Source organism: Hypanus sabinus, unplaced genomic scaffold (assembly GCF_030144855.1).
Source record: "Hypanus sabinus isolate sHypSab1 unplaced genomic scaffold, sHypSab1.hap1 scaffold_507, whole genome shotgun sequence".
Classification (NCBI taxonomy): domain Eukaryota; kingdom Metazoa; phylum Chordata; class Chondrichthyes; order Myliobatiformes; family Dasyatidae; genus Hypanus; species Hypanus sabinus.
This window is the reverse complement of record NW_026781373.1, coordinates 97255-110471: the sequence shown is the minus strand read 5'-3', so window position 1 is coordinate 110471 and position 13217 is coordinate 97255.

Here is a 13217-nt window from a genome sequence, read left to right as displayed (position 1 = left end):
ACCCAGACCCTCAGCTCCCCGAGACACATACAAACACAGACCCTCACCCCCCTGAGACACACACACACCCAGACCCTCACCTCCCCGAGACACACACACACACACACAGACCCTCACCTCCCCTAGACACACACACACACCCAGACCCTCACCTCCCCGAGACACACACACACACACACACCCAGACCCTCACCTCCACGAGACACAGACACACACCCAGTCCCTCACCTCCCTGAGACACAGACACACACACACAGACCCTCAGCTCCCCGAGACACACACAAACACAGACCCTCACCCCCCTGAGACACACACACACCCAGACCCTCACCTCCCCGAGACACACACACACACGCAGACCCTCACCTCCCCGAGACACACACACACACACAGACCCTCACCTCCCCGAGACACAGACACACACCCAGACCCTCACCTCCCTGAGACACAGACACACACACACAGACCCTCAGCTCCCCGAGACACACACAAACACAGACCCTCACCCCCCTGAGACACACACACACCCAGACCCTCACCTCCCCGAGACACACACACACACACACAGACCCTCACCTCCCCGAGACACACACACTCACACAGACCCTCACCTCCCTGAGACACACACACACCCAGACCCACACCTCCCCGAGAAACACACACACACACACCCAGACCCTCACCTCCCCGAGACACACACACACACACCCAGACCCTCACCTCCCCGAGACACACACACACACATACCCTCACCTCCCCGAGACACACACACAACCAGACCCTCACCTCCCCGAGATACACACACACACACCCAGACCCTCACCTCCCTGAGACACAGACACACACACACACACCCAGTCCCTCACCTCCCCGAGACACACACACACACCCAGTCCCTCACCTCCCTGAGACACAGACACACACACACACCCAGACTCTCACCTCCCCGAGACACAGACACACACACACCCAGACTCTCACCTCCCCGAGACACACACACACACACCCAGACCCTCACCTCCCCGAGACACACACACACAAACACACACACCCAGACCCTCACCTCCCCAAGACACACACACACACCCAGACCCTCACCTCCCCGAGGCACACACACACACAGACCCTCACCTCCATGAGACACACACACACCCAGACACTCACCTCCCCGAGACACACACACACACCCAGACCCTCACCTCCCCGAGACACACACAGACACACCCAGACCCTCACCTCCCTGAGACACACACACACACCCAGACTCTCACCTCCCCGAGACACACACACACACACACCCAGACCCTCACCTCCCCGAGACACACACACACACACACCCAGACCCTCACCTCCCCGAGACACACACACACCCAGACCCTCACCTCCCCGAGATACACACACACACACCCAGACCCTCAGCTCCCCGAGACACACACACACACACACCCAGACCCTCACCTCCCCGAGACACACACACACAGACCCTCACATCCCAGAGACACACACACACACACACACACCCAGACCCTCACCTCCCCGAGACACACACACACCCAGACCCTCACCTCCCCGAGACACACACACACACAGAGACCCTCACCTCCCCGAGACACACACACACACACACACAGACCCTCACCTCCCCGAGACACACACACACACAACCAGACCCTCACCTCCCGGAGACACACACACACACACACAGACCCTCACCTCCCTGAGACACACACACACCCAGACCCTCACCTTCCTGAGACACACACACACCCAGACCCTCACCTTCCTGAGACACACACACACACACACACACACACAACCAGACCCACACCTCCCTGAGACACACACACACCCAGACCCTCACCTTCCTGAGACACACACACACACACACACAACCAGACCCACACCTCCCTGAGACACACACACACCCAGACCCTCACCTTCCTGAGACACACACACACACACACAACCAGACCCACACCTCCCTGAGACACACACACACACCCAGACCCTCACCTTCCTGAGATACACACACACACACAACCAGACCCTCACCCCCCTGAGACACACACACACCCAGACCCTCACCTCCCCGAGACACACACACACACACACAGACCCTCACCTCCCCGAGACACACACACACCCAGACCCTCACCTCCCCGAGACACACACACACACACCCAGACCCACACCTCCTGAGACACACACACACACACCCAGACCCACACCTCCCCGAGAAACACACACACACACCCAGACCCTCACCTCCCCGAGACACACACACACACACCCAGACCCTCACCTCCCCGAGACACACACACACATACCCTCACCTCCCCGAGACACACACACAACCAGACCCTCACCTCCCCGAGATACACACACACACACCCAGACCCTCACCTCCCTGAGACACAGACACACACACACACACCCAGTCCCTCACCTCCCCGAGACACACACACACACCCAGTCCCTCACCTCCCTGAGACACAGACACACACACACACCCAGACTCTCACCTCCCCGAGACACAGACACACACACACCCAGACTCTCACCTCCCCGAGACACACACACACACACACCCAGACCCTCACCTCCCCGAGACACACACACACAAACACACAGACCCTCACCTCCCCGAGACACACACACACACCCAGACCCTCACCTCCCCGAGACACAGACACACACCCAGACCCTCACCTCCCCGAGACACACACACACACACACCCAGACCCTCACCTCCACGAGACACAGACACACACCCAGTCCCTCACCTCCCTGAGACACAGACACACACACACAGACCCTCAGCTCCCCGAGACACACACAAACACAGACCCTCACCCCCCTGAGACACACACACACCCAGACCCTCACCTCCCTGAGACACACACACACACGCAGACCCTCACCTCCCCGAGACACACACACACACACAGACCCTCACCTCCCCGAGACACAGACACACACCCAGACCCTCACCTCCCTGAGACACAGACACACACACACACAGACCCTCACCTCCCAGAGACACACACACCTAGACCCTCACCTCCCCGACACACACACACACACACCCAGACTCTCACCTCCCCGAGACACACACACACACAGACCCTCACCTCCCAGAGACACACACACAAACCCAGACCCTCACCTCCCCGAGACACAGACACACACACCCAGACCCTCACCTCCCCGAGACACACACACACACACACACACACACACACAGACCCTCACCTCCCCGAGACATACACACTCACACACACCCAGACCCTCACCTCCCCGAGACACACACACACACCCAGACCCTCACCTCCCCGAGACACACACACACACCCAGACCCTCACCTCCCCGAGACACACACACACACACCCACCCAGACCCTCACCTCCCCGAGACACACACACACAGACCCAGACCCTCACCTCCCCGAGACACACACACACACACACACACACACAGACCCTCACCTCCCCGACAGACACACTCACACAGACCCTCACCTCCCCGAGACACACACACACACCCAGACCCTCACCTCCCCGAGACACACACACCCAGACCCTCACCTCCCCGACACACACACACACACACCCAGACCCTCACCTCCCCGAGACACACACACACACCCAGACCCTCACCTCCCCGAGACACACACACACACACACACACACAGACCCTCACCTCCCCGAGACACACACACCCAGACCCTCACCTCCCCGGCACACACACACACACACCCAGACCCTCACCTCCCCGAGACACAAACACACACCCAGACCCTCTGCTCCCCGAGACACACACACACACCCAGACTCTCACCTCCCCGAGACACAGACACACACACCCAGACCCTCACCTCCCCGAGACACACACACTCAAACACACACACCCAGACCCTCACCTCCCCAAGACACACACACACACCCAGACCCTCACCTCCCCGAGGCACACACACACACAGACCCTCACCTCCATGAGACACACACACACACAGACCCTCACCTCCCCGAGACACACACACACACACACACACACACAGACCCTCACCTCCCCGAGACATACACACACACCCAGACCCTCACCTCCCTGAGACACACACACACACCCAGACCCTCACCTCCCCGAGACACACACACACACACACACAGACCCTCACCTCCCCGAGACACACACACCCAGACCCTCACCTCCCCGGCACACACACACACACACCCAGACCCTCACCTCCCCGAGACACAAACACACACCCAGACCCTCTGCTCCCCGAGACACACACACACTCCCAGACCCTCACCTCCCTGAGACACAGACACACACACACCCAGTCCCTCACCTCCCAGAGACACACACACACACCCAGTCCCTCACCTCCCTGAGACACAGACACACATACACACCCAGACTCTCACCTCCCCGAGACACAGACACACACACCCAGACCCTCACCTCCCCGAGACACACACACTCAAACACACACACCCAGACCCTCACCTCCCCAAGACACACACACACACCCAGACCCTCACCTCCCCGAGGCACACACACACACAGACCCTCACCTCCATGAGACACACACACACCCAGACCCTCACCTCCCTGAGACACACACACACACACACACACACACAGACCCTCACCTCCCCGAGACATACACACACACACACACACAGACCCTCACCTCCATGAGACACACACACACACAAACCCTCACCTCCCCGAGACACACACACACACACACACACACACAGACCCTCACCTCCCCGAGACATACACACACACACACACCCAGACCCTCACCTCCCTGAGACACACACACACACCCAGACCCTCACCTCCCCGAGACACACACACAAACACCCAGACCCTCACCTCCCCGAGACACACACACACACACACACAGACCCTCACCTCCCCGAGACACACACACCCAGACCCTCACCTCCCCGGCACACACACACACACACCCAGACCCTCACCTCCCCGAGACACAAACACACACCCAGACCCTCTGCTCCCCGAGACACACACACACTCCCAGACCCTCACCTCCCTGAGACACAGACACACACACACCCAGTCCCTCACCTCCCAGAGACACACACACACACCCAGTCCCTCACCTCCCTGAGACACAGACACACACACACACCCAGACTCTCACCTCCCCGAGACACAGACACACACACCCAGACCCTCACCTCCCCGAGACACACACACTCAAACACACACACCCAGACCCTCACCTCCCCAAGACACACACACACACCCAGACCCTCACCTCCCCGAGGCACACACACACACAGACCCTCACCTCCATGAGACACACAAACACCCAGACCCTCACCTCCCTGAGACACACACACACACAGACCCTCACCTCCATGAGACACACACACACCCAGACCCTCACCTCCCTGAGACACACACACACACACACACACACACACACACACACACACACACACAGACCCTCACCTCCCCGAGACATACACACACACACACACCCAGACCCTCACCTCCCCGAGACACACACACACACCCAGACCCTCACCTCCCCGAGACACACACACACAGACCCTCACCTCCCCGAGACACACACACACACCCAGACTCTCACCTCCCTGAGACACACACACACACACACAGACCCTCACCTCCCCGAGAGACACACTCACACAGACCCTCACCTCCCCGAGACACACACACACACCAGACCCTCACCTCCCCGAGACACACACACACACACACCCACCCAGACCCTCACCTCCCCGAGACACACACACACACACACACACCCAGACCCTCACCTCCCCGAGACACACACACACACACACCCACCCAGACCCTCACTTCCCCGAGACACACACACACACACCCAGACGCTCACCTCCCCGAGACACACACACACAAACACCCAGACCCTCACCTCCCCGACAGACACACTCACACAGACCCTCACCTCCCCGAGACACACACACACACCCAGACCCTCACCTCCCCGAGACACACCCCCCCCAAACCCTCACCTCCCCGAGACACACCCCCCCCAGACCCTCACCTCCTCGAGACACACACACACACAGACCCTCACCTCCCCGAGGCAAACACAAACACAGACCCTCACCTCCCCGAGGCACACACATACAGACCCTCACCACCCCGAGACACACAAACACACTTAGACCCTCACCTCCCCGAGGCACACACACCTAGACCCTCACCTCCCCGAGACACACACACACACACACCCAGACCCTCACCTCCCCGAGGCACACACACACACACCCAGACTCTCACCTCCCCGAGACACACACACACACACCCAGTCCCTCACCTCCCCGAGACACACACACACACCCAGTCCCTCACCTCCCTGAGACACAGACACACACACACACCCAGACTCTCACCTCCCCGAGACACAGACACACACACCCAGACCCTCACCTCCCCGAGACACACACACTCAAACACACACACCCAGACCCTCACCTCCCCAAGACACACACACACACCCAGACCCTCACCTCCCTGAGGCACACACACACACCCAGACCCTCACCTCCCCAAGACACACACACACACACAGACCCTCACCTCCATGAGACACACACACACCCAGACCCTCACCTCCCCGAGACACACACACACACACACACACACACACACACACACACAGACCCTCACCTCCCCGAGACATAAACACACACACACACCCAGACCCTCACCTCCCCGAGACACACACACACACCCAGACCCTCACCTCCCCAAGACACACACACACAACCAGACCCTCACCTCCCCGAGACACACACACACACCCAGACCCTCACCTCCCCAAGACACAAACACACACCCAGACCCTCTGCTCCCCGAGACACACACACACACCCAGACCCTCACCTCCCTGAGACACAGACACACACACACACACCCAGTCCCTCACCTCCCCGAGACACACACACACACCCAGTCCCTCACCTCCCTGAGACACAGACACACACACACACCCAGACTCTCACCTCCCCGAGAGACAGACACACACACACCCAGACTCTCAACTCCCCGAGACACACACACACACACCCAGACCCTCACCTCCCCGAGACACACACACACAAACACACACACCCAGACCCTCACCTCCCCAAGACACACACACACACCCAGACCCTCACCTCCCCGAGGCACACACACACACAGACCCTCACCTCCATGAGACACACACACACCCAGACACTCACCTCCCCGAGACACACACACACACCCAGACCCTCACCTCCCCGAGACACACACAGACACACCCAGACCCTCACCTCCCTGAGACACACACACACACCCAGACTCTCACCTCCCCGAGACACACACACACGCACACACCCAGACCCTCACCTCCCCGAGACACACACACACACACACCCAGACCCTCACCTCCCCGAGACACACACACACCCAGACCCTCAGCTCCCCGAGACACACACACACACACACACACCCAGACCCTCACCTCCCCGAGACACACACACACAGACCCTCACCTCCCCGAGACACACACACACACACACACACACACACCCAGACCCTCACCTCCCCGAGACACACACACACACACACCCAGACCCTCACCTCCCCGAGACACACACACATACCCAGACCCTCACCTCCCCGAGACACACACACATACCCAGACCCTCACCACCCCGAGACACACACACACACAGACCCTCACCTCGCCGAGACACACAGACACACCCAGACCCTCACCTCCCCGAGACACACACACACACACCCAGACCCTCACCTCCCCGAGACACAGACACACACACCCCGACCCTCACCTCCCCGAGACACACACACACACACCCAGACCCACACCTCCCTGAGACACACACACACACCCAGACCCTTACCTCCCCGAGACACAAACACACACACCCAGACCCTCACCTCCCCGAGACACAGACACACACACCCAGACCCTCACCTCCCCGAGACACACACACACACACCCAGACCCTCACCTCCCCGAGACATACACACACCCAGACCCTCACCTCCCCGAGACACAGACACACACACCCAGACCCTCACCTCCCCGAGACACACACACACACAGACCCTCACCTCCCCGAGACACAGACACACACACCCAGACCCTCACCTCCCCGAGACACACACACACACAGACCCTCACCTCCCCGAGACACAGACACACACACCCAGACCCTCACCTCCCCGAGACACACACACACCCAGACCCTCACCTCCCCGAGACACAGACACACACACCCAGACCCTCACCTCCCCGAGACACACACACACACACAGTCCCTCACCTCCCCGAGACACACACACACACACCCAGACACACACCTCCCTGAGACACACACACACACACACCCAGACCCTCAGCTCCCCGAGACACATACAAACACAGACCCTCACCCCCCTGAGACACACACACACCCAGAACCTCACCTCCCCGAGACACACACACACACACACAGACCCTCACCTCCCCTAGACACACACACACACCCAGACCCTCACCTCCCCGAGACACAGACACACACCCAGACCCTCACCTCCCCGAGACACACACACACACACACCCAGACCCTCACCTCCACGAGACACAGACACACACCCAGTCCCTCACCTCCCTGAGACACAGACACACACACACAGACCCTCAGCTCCCCGAGACACACACAAACACAGACCCTCACCCCCCTGAGACACAGACACACCCAGACCCTCACCTCCCCGAGACACACACACACACGCAGACCCTCACCTCCCCGAGACACACACACACACACAGACCCTCACCTCCCCGAGACACAGACACACACCCAGACCCTCACCTCCCTGAGACACAGACACACACACACAGACCCTCAGCTCCCCGAGACACACACAAACACAGACCCTCACCCCCCTGAGACACACACACACCCAGACCCTCACCTCCCCGAGACACACACACACACACACAGACCCTCACCTCCCCGAGACACACACACTCACACAGACCCTCACCTCCCTGAGACACACACACACCCAGACCCACACCTCCTGAGACACACACACACACACCCAGACCCACACCTCCCCGAGAAACACACACACACACACCCAGACCCTCACCTCCCCGAGACACACACACACACACACCCAGACCCTCACCTCCCCGAGACACACACACACACATACCCTCACCTCCCCGAGACACACACACAACCAGACCCTCACCTCCCCGAGATACACACACACACACCCAGACCCTCACCTCCCTGAGACACAGACACACACACACACACCCAGTCCCTCACCTCCCCGAGACACACACACACACCCAGTCCCTCACCTCCCTGAGACACAGACACACACACACACCCAGACTCTCACCTCCCCGAGACACAGACACACACACACCCAGACTCTCACCTCCCCGAGACACACACACACACACCCAGACCCTCACCTCCCCGAGACACACACACACAAACACACACACCCAGACCCTCACCTCCCCAAGACACACACACACACCCAGACCCTCACCTCCCCGAGGCACACACACACACAGACCCTCACCTCCATGAGACACACACACACCCAGACACTCACCTCCCCGAGACACACACACACACCCAGACCCTCACCTCCCCGAGACACACACAGACACACCCAGACCCTCACCTCCCTGAGACACACACACACACCCAGACTCTCACCTCCCCGAGACACACACACACACACACCCAGACCCTCACCTCCCCGAGACACACACACACACACACCCAGACCCTCACCTCCCGAGACACACACACACCCAGACCCTCACCTCCCCGAGATACACACACACACACCCAGACCCTCAGCTCCCCGAGACACACACACACACACACACCCAGACCCTCACCTCCCCGAGACACACACACACAGACCCTCACCTCCCCGAGACACACACACACACACACACACCCAGACCCTCACCTCCCCGAGACACACACACACCCAGACCCTCACCTCCCCGAGACACACACACACACAGAGACCCTCACCTCCCCGAGACACACACACACACACACACAGACCCTCACCTCCCCGAGACACACACACACACAACCAGACCCTCACCTCCCGGAGACACACACACACACACACAGACCCTCACCTCCCTGAGACACACACACACCCAGACCCTCACCTTCCTGAGACACACACACACCCAGACCCTCACCTTCCTGAGACACACACACACACACACACACACAACCAGACCCACACCTCCCTGAGACACACACACACCCAGACCCTCACCTTCCTGAGACACACACACACACACACACAACCAGACCCACACCTCCCTGAGACACACACACACCCAGACCCTCACCTTCCTGAGACACACACACACACACAACCAGACCCACACCTCCCTGAGACACACACACACACCCAGACCCTCACCTTCCTGAGATACACACACACACACAACCAGACCCTCACCCCCCTGAGACACACACACACCCAGACCCTCACCTCCCCGAGACACACACACACACACACAGACCCTCACCTCCCCGAGACACACACACACCCAGACCCTCACCTCCCCGAGACACACACACACACACCCAGACCCACACCTCCTGAGACACACACACACACACCCAGACCCACACCTCCCCGAGAAACACACACACACACACCCAGACCCTCACCTCCCCGAGACACACACACACACACCCAGACCCTCACCTCCCCGAGACACACACACACATACCCTCACCTCCCCGAGACACACACACAACCAGACCCTCACCTCCCCGAGATACACACACACACACCCAGACCCTCACCTCCCTGAGACACAGACACACACACACACACCCAGTCCCTCACCTCCCCGAGACACACACACACACCCAGTCCCTCACCTCCCTGAGACACAGACACACACACACACCCAGACTCTCACCTCCCCGAGACACAGACACACACACACCCAGACTCTCACCTCCCCGAGACACACACACACACACACCCAGACCCTCACCTCCCCGAGACACACACACACAAACACACAGACCCTCACCTCCCCGAGACACACACACACACCCAGACCCTCACCTCCCCGAGACACAGACATACACCCAGACCCTCACCTCCCCGAGACACACACACACACACACCCAGACCCTCACCTCCACGAGACACAGACACACACCCAGTCCCTCACCTCCCTGAGACACAGACACACACACACAGACCCTCAGCTCCCCGAGACACACACAAACACAGACCCTCACCCCCCTGAGACACACACACACCCAGACCCTCACCTCCCTGAGACACACACACACACGCAGACCCTCACCTCCCCGAGACACACACACACACACAGACCCTCACCTCCCCGAGACACAGACACACACCCAGACCCTCACCTCCCTGAGACACAGACACACACACACAGACCCTCAGCTCCCCGAGACACACACAAACACAGACCCTCACCCCCCTGAGACACACACACACCCAGACCCTCACCTCCCCGAGACACACACACACACACAGACCCTCACCTCCCCGAGACACACACACTCACACAGACCCTCACCTCCCTGAGACACACACACACCCAGACCCTCACCTCCCCGAGACACACACACACACACCCAGTCCCACACCTCCTGAGACACACACACACACACCCAGACCCACACCTCCCCGAGAAACACACACACACACACCCAGACCCTCACCTCCCCGAGACACACACACACACACCCAGACCCTCACCTCCCCGAGACACACACACACATACCCTCACCTCCCCGAGACACACACACAACCAGACCCTCACCTCCCCGAGATACACACACACACACCCAGACCCTCACCTCCCTGAGACACAGACACACACACACACACCCAGTCCCTCACCTCCCCGAGACACACACACACACCCAGTCCCTCACCTCCCTGAGACACAGACACACACACACACCCAGACTCTCACCTCCCCGAGACACAGACACACACACACCCAGACTCTCACCTCCCCGAGACACACACACACACACCCAGACCCTCACCTTCCCGAGACACACACACACAAACACACACACCCAGACCCTCACCTCCCCAAGACACACACACACACCCAGACCCTCACCTCCCCGAGGCACACACACACACAGACCCTCACCTCCATGAGACACACACACACCCAGACACTCACCTCCCCGAGACACACACACACACCCAGACCCTCACCTCCCCGAGACACACACAGACACACCCAGACCCTCACCTCCCTGAGACACACACACACACCCAGACTCTCACCTCCCCGAGACACACACACACACACACCCAGACCCTCACCTCCCCGAGACACACACACACACACACCCAGACCCTCACCTCCCCGAGACACACACACACCCAGACCCTCACCTCCCCGAGATACACACACACACACCCAGACCCTCAGCTCCCCGAGACACACACACACACACACCCAGACCCTCACCTCCCCGAGACACACACACACAGACCCTCACCTCCCCGAGACACACACACACACACACACACCCAGACCCTCACCTCCCCGAGACACACACACACCCAGACCCTCACCTCCCCGAGACACACACACACACAGAGACCCTCACCTCCCCGAGACACACACACACACACACAGACCCTCACCTCCCCGAGACACACACACACACAACCAGACCCTCACCTCCCGGAGACACACACACACACACACACACAGACCCTCACCTCCGTGAGACACACACACACCCAGACCCTCACCTTCCTGAGACACACACACACCCAGACCCTCACCTTCCTGAGACACACACACATACACACACACACAACCAGACCCACACCTCCCTGAGACACACACACACCCAGACACTCACCTTCCTGAGACACACACACACACACACACACACACACCCAGACCCACACCTCCCTGAGACACACACACACCCAGACCCTCACCTTCCTGAGACACACACACACACACAACCAGACCCACACCTCCCTGAGACACACACACACCCAGACCCTCACCTTCCTGAGACACACACACACACACAACCAGACCCACACCTCCCTGAGACACACACACACCCAGACCCTCACCTTCCTGAGACACACACAC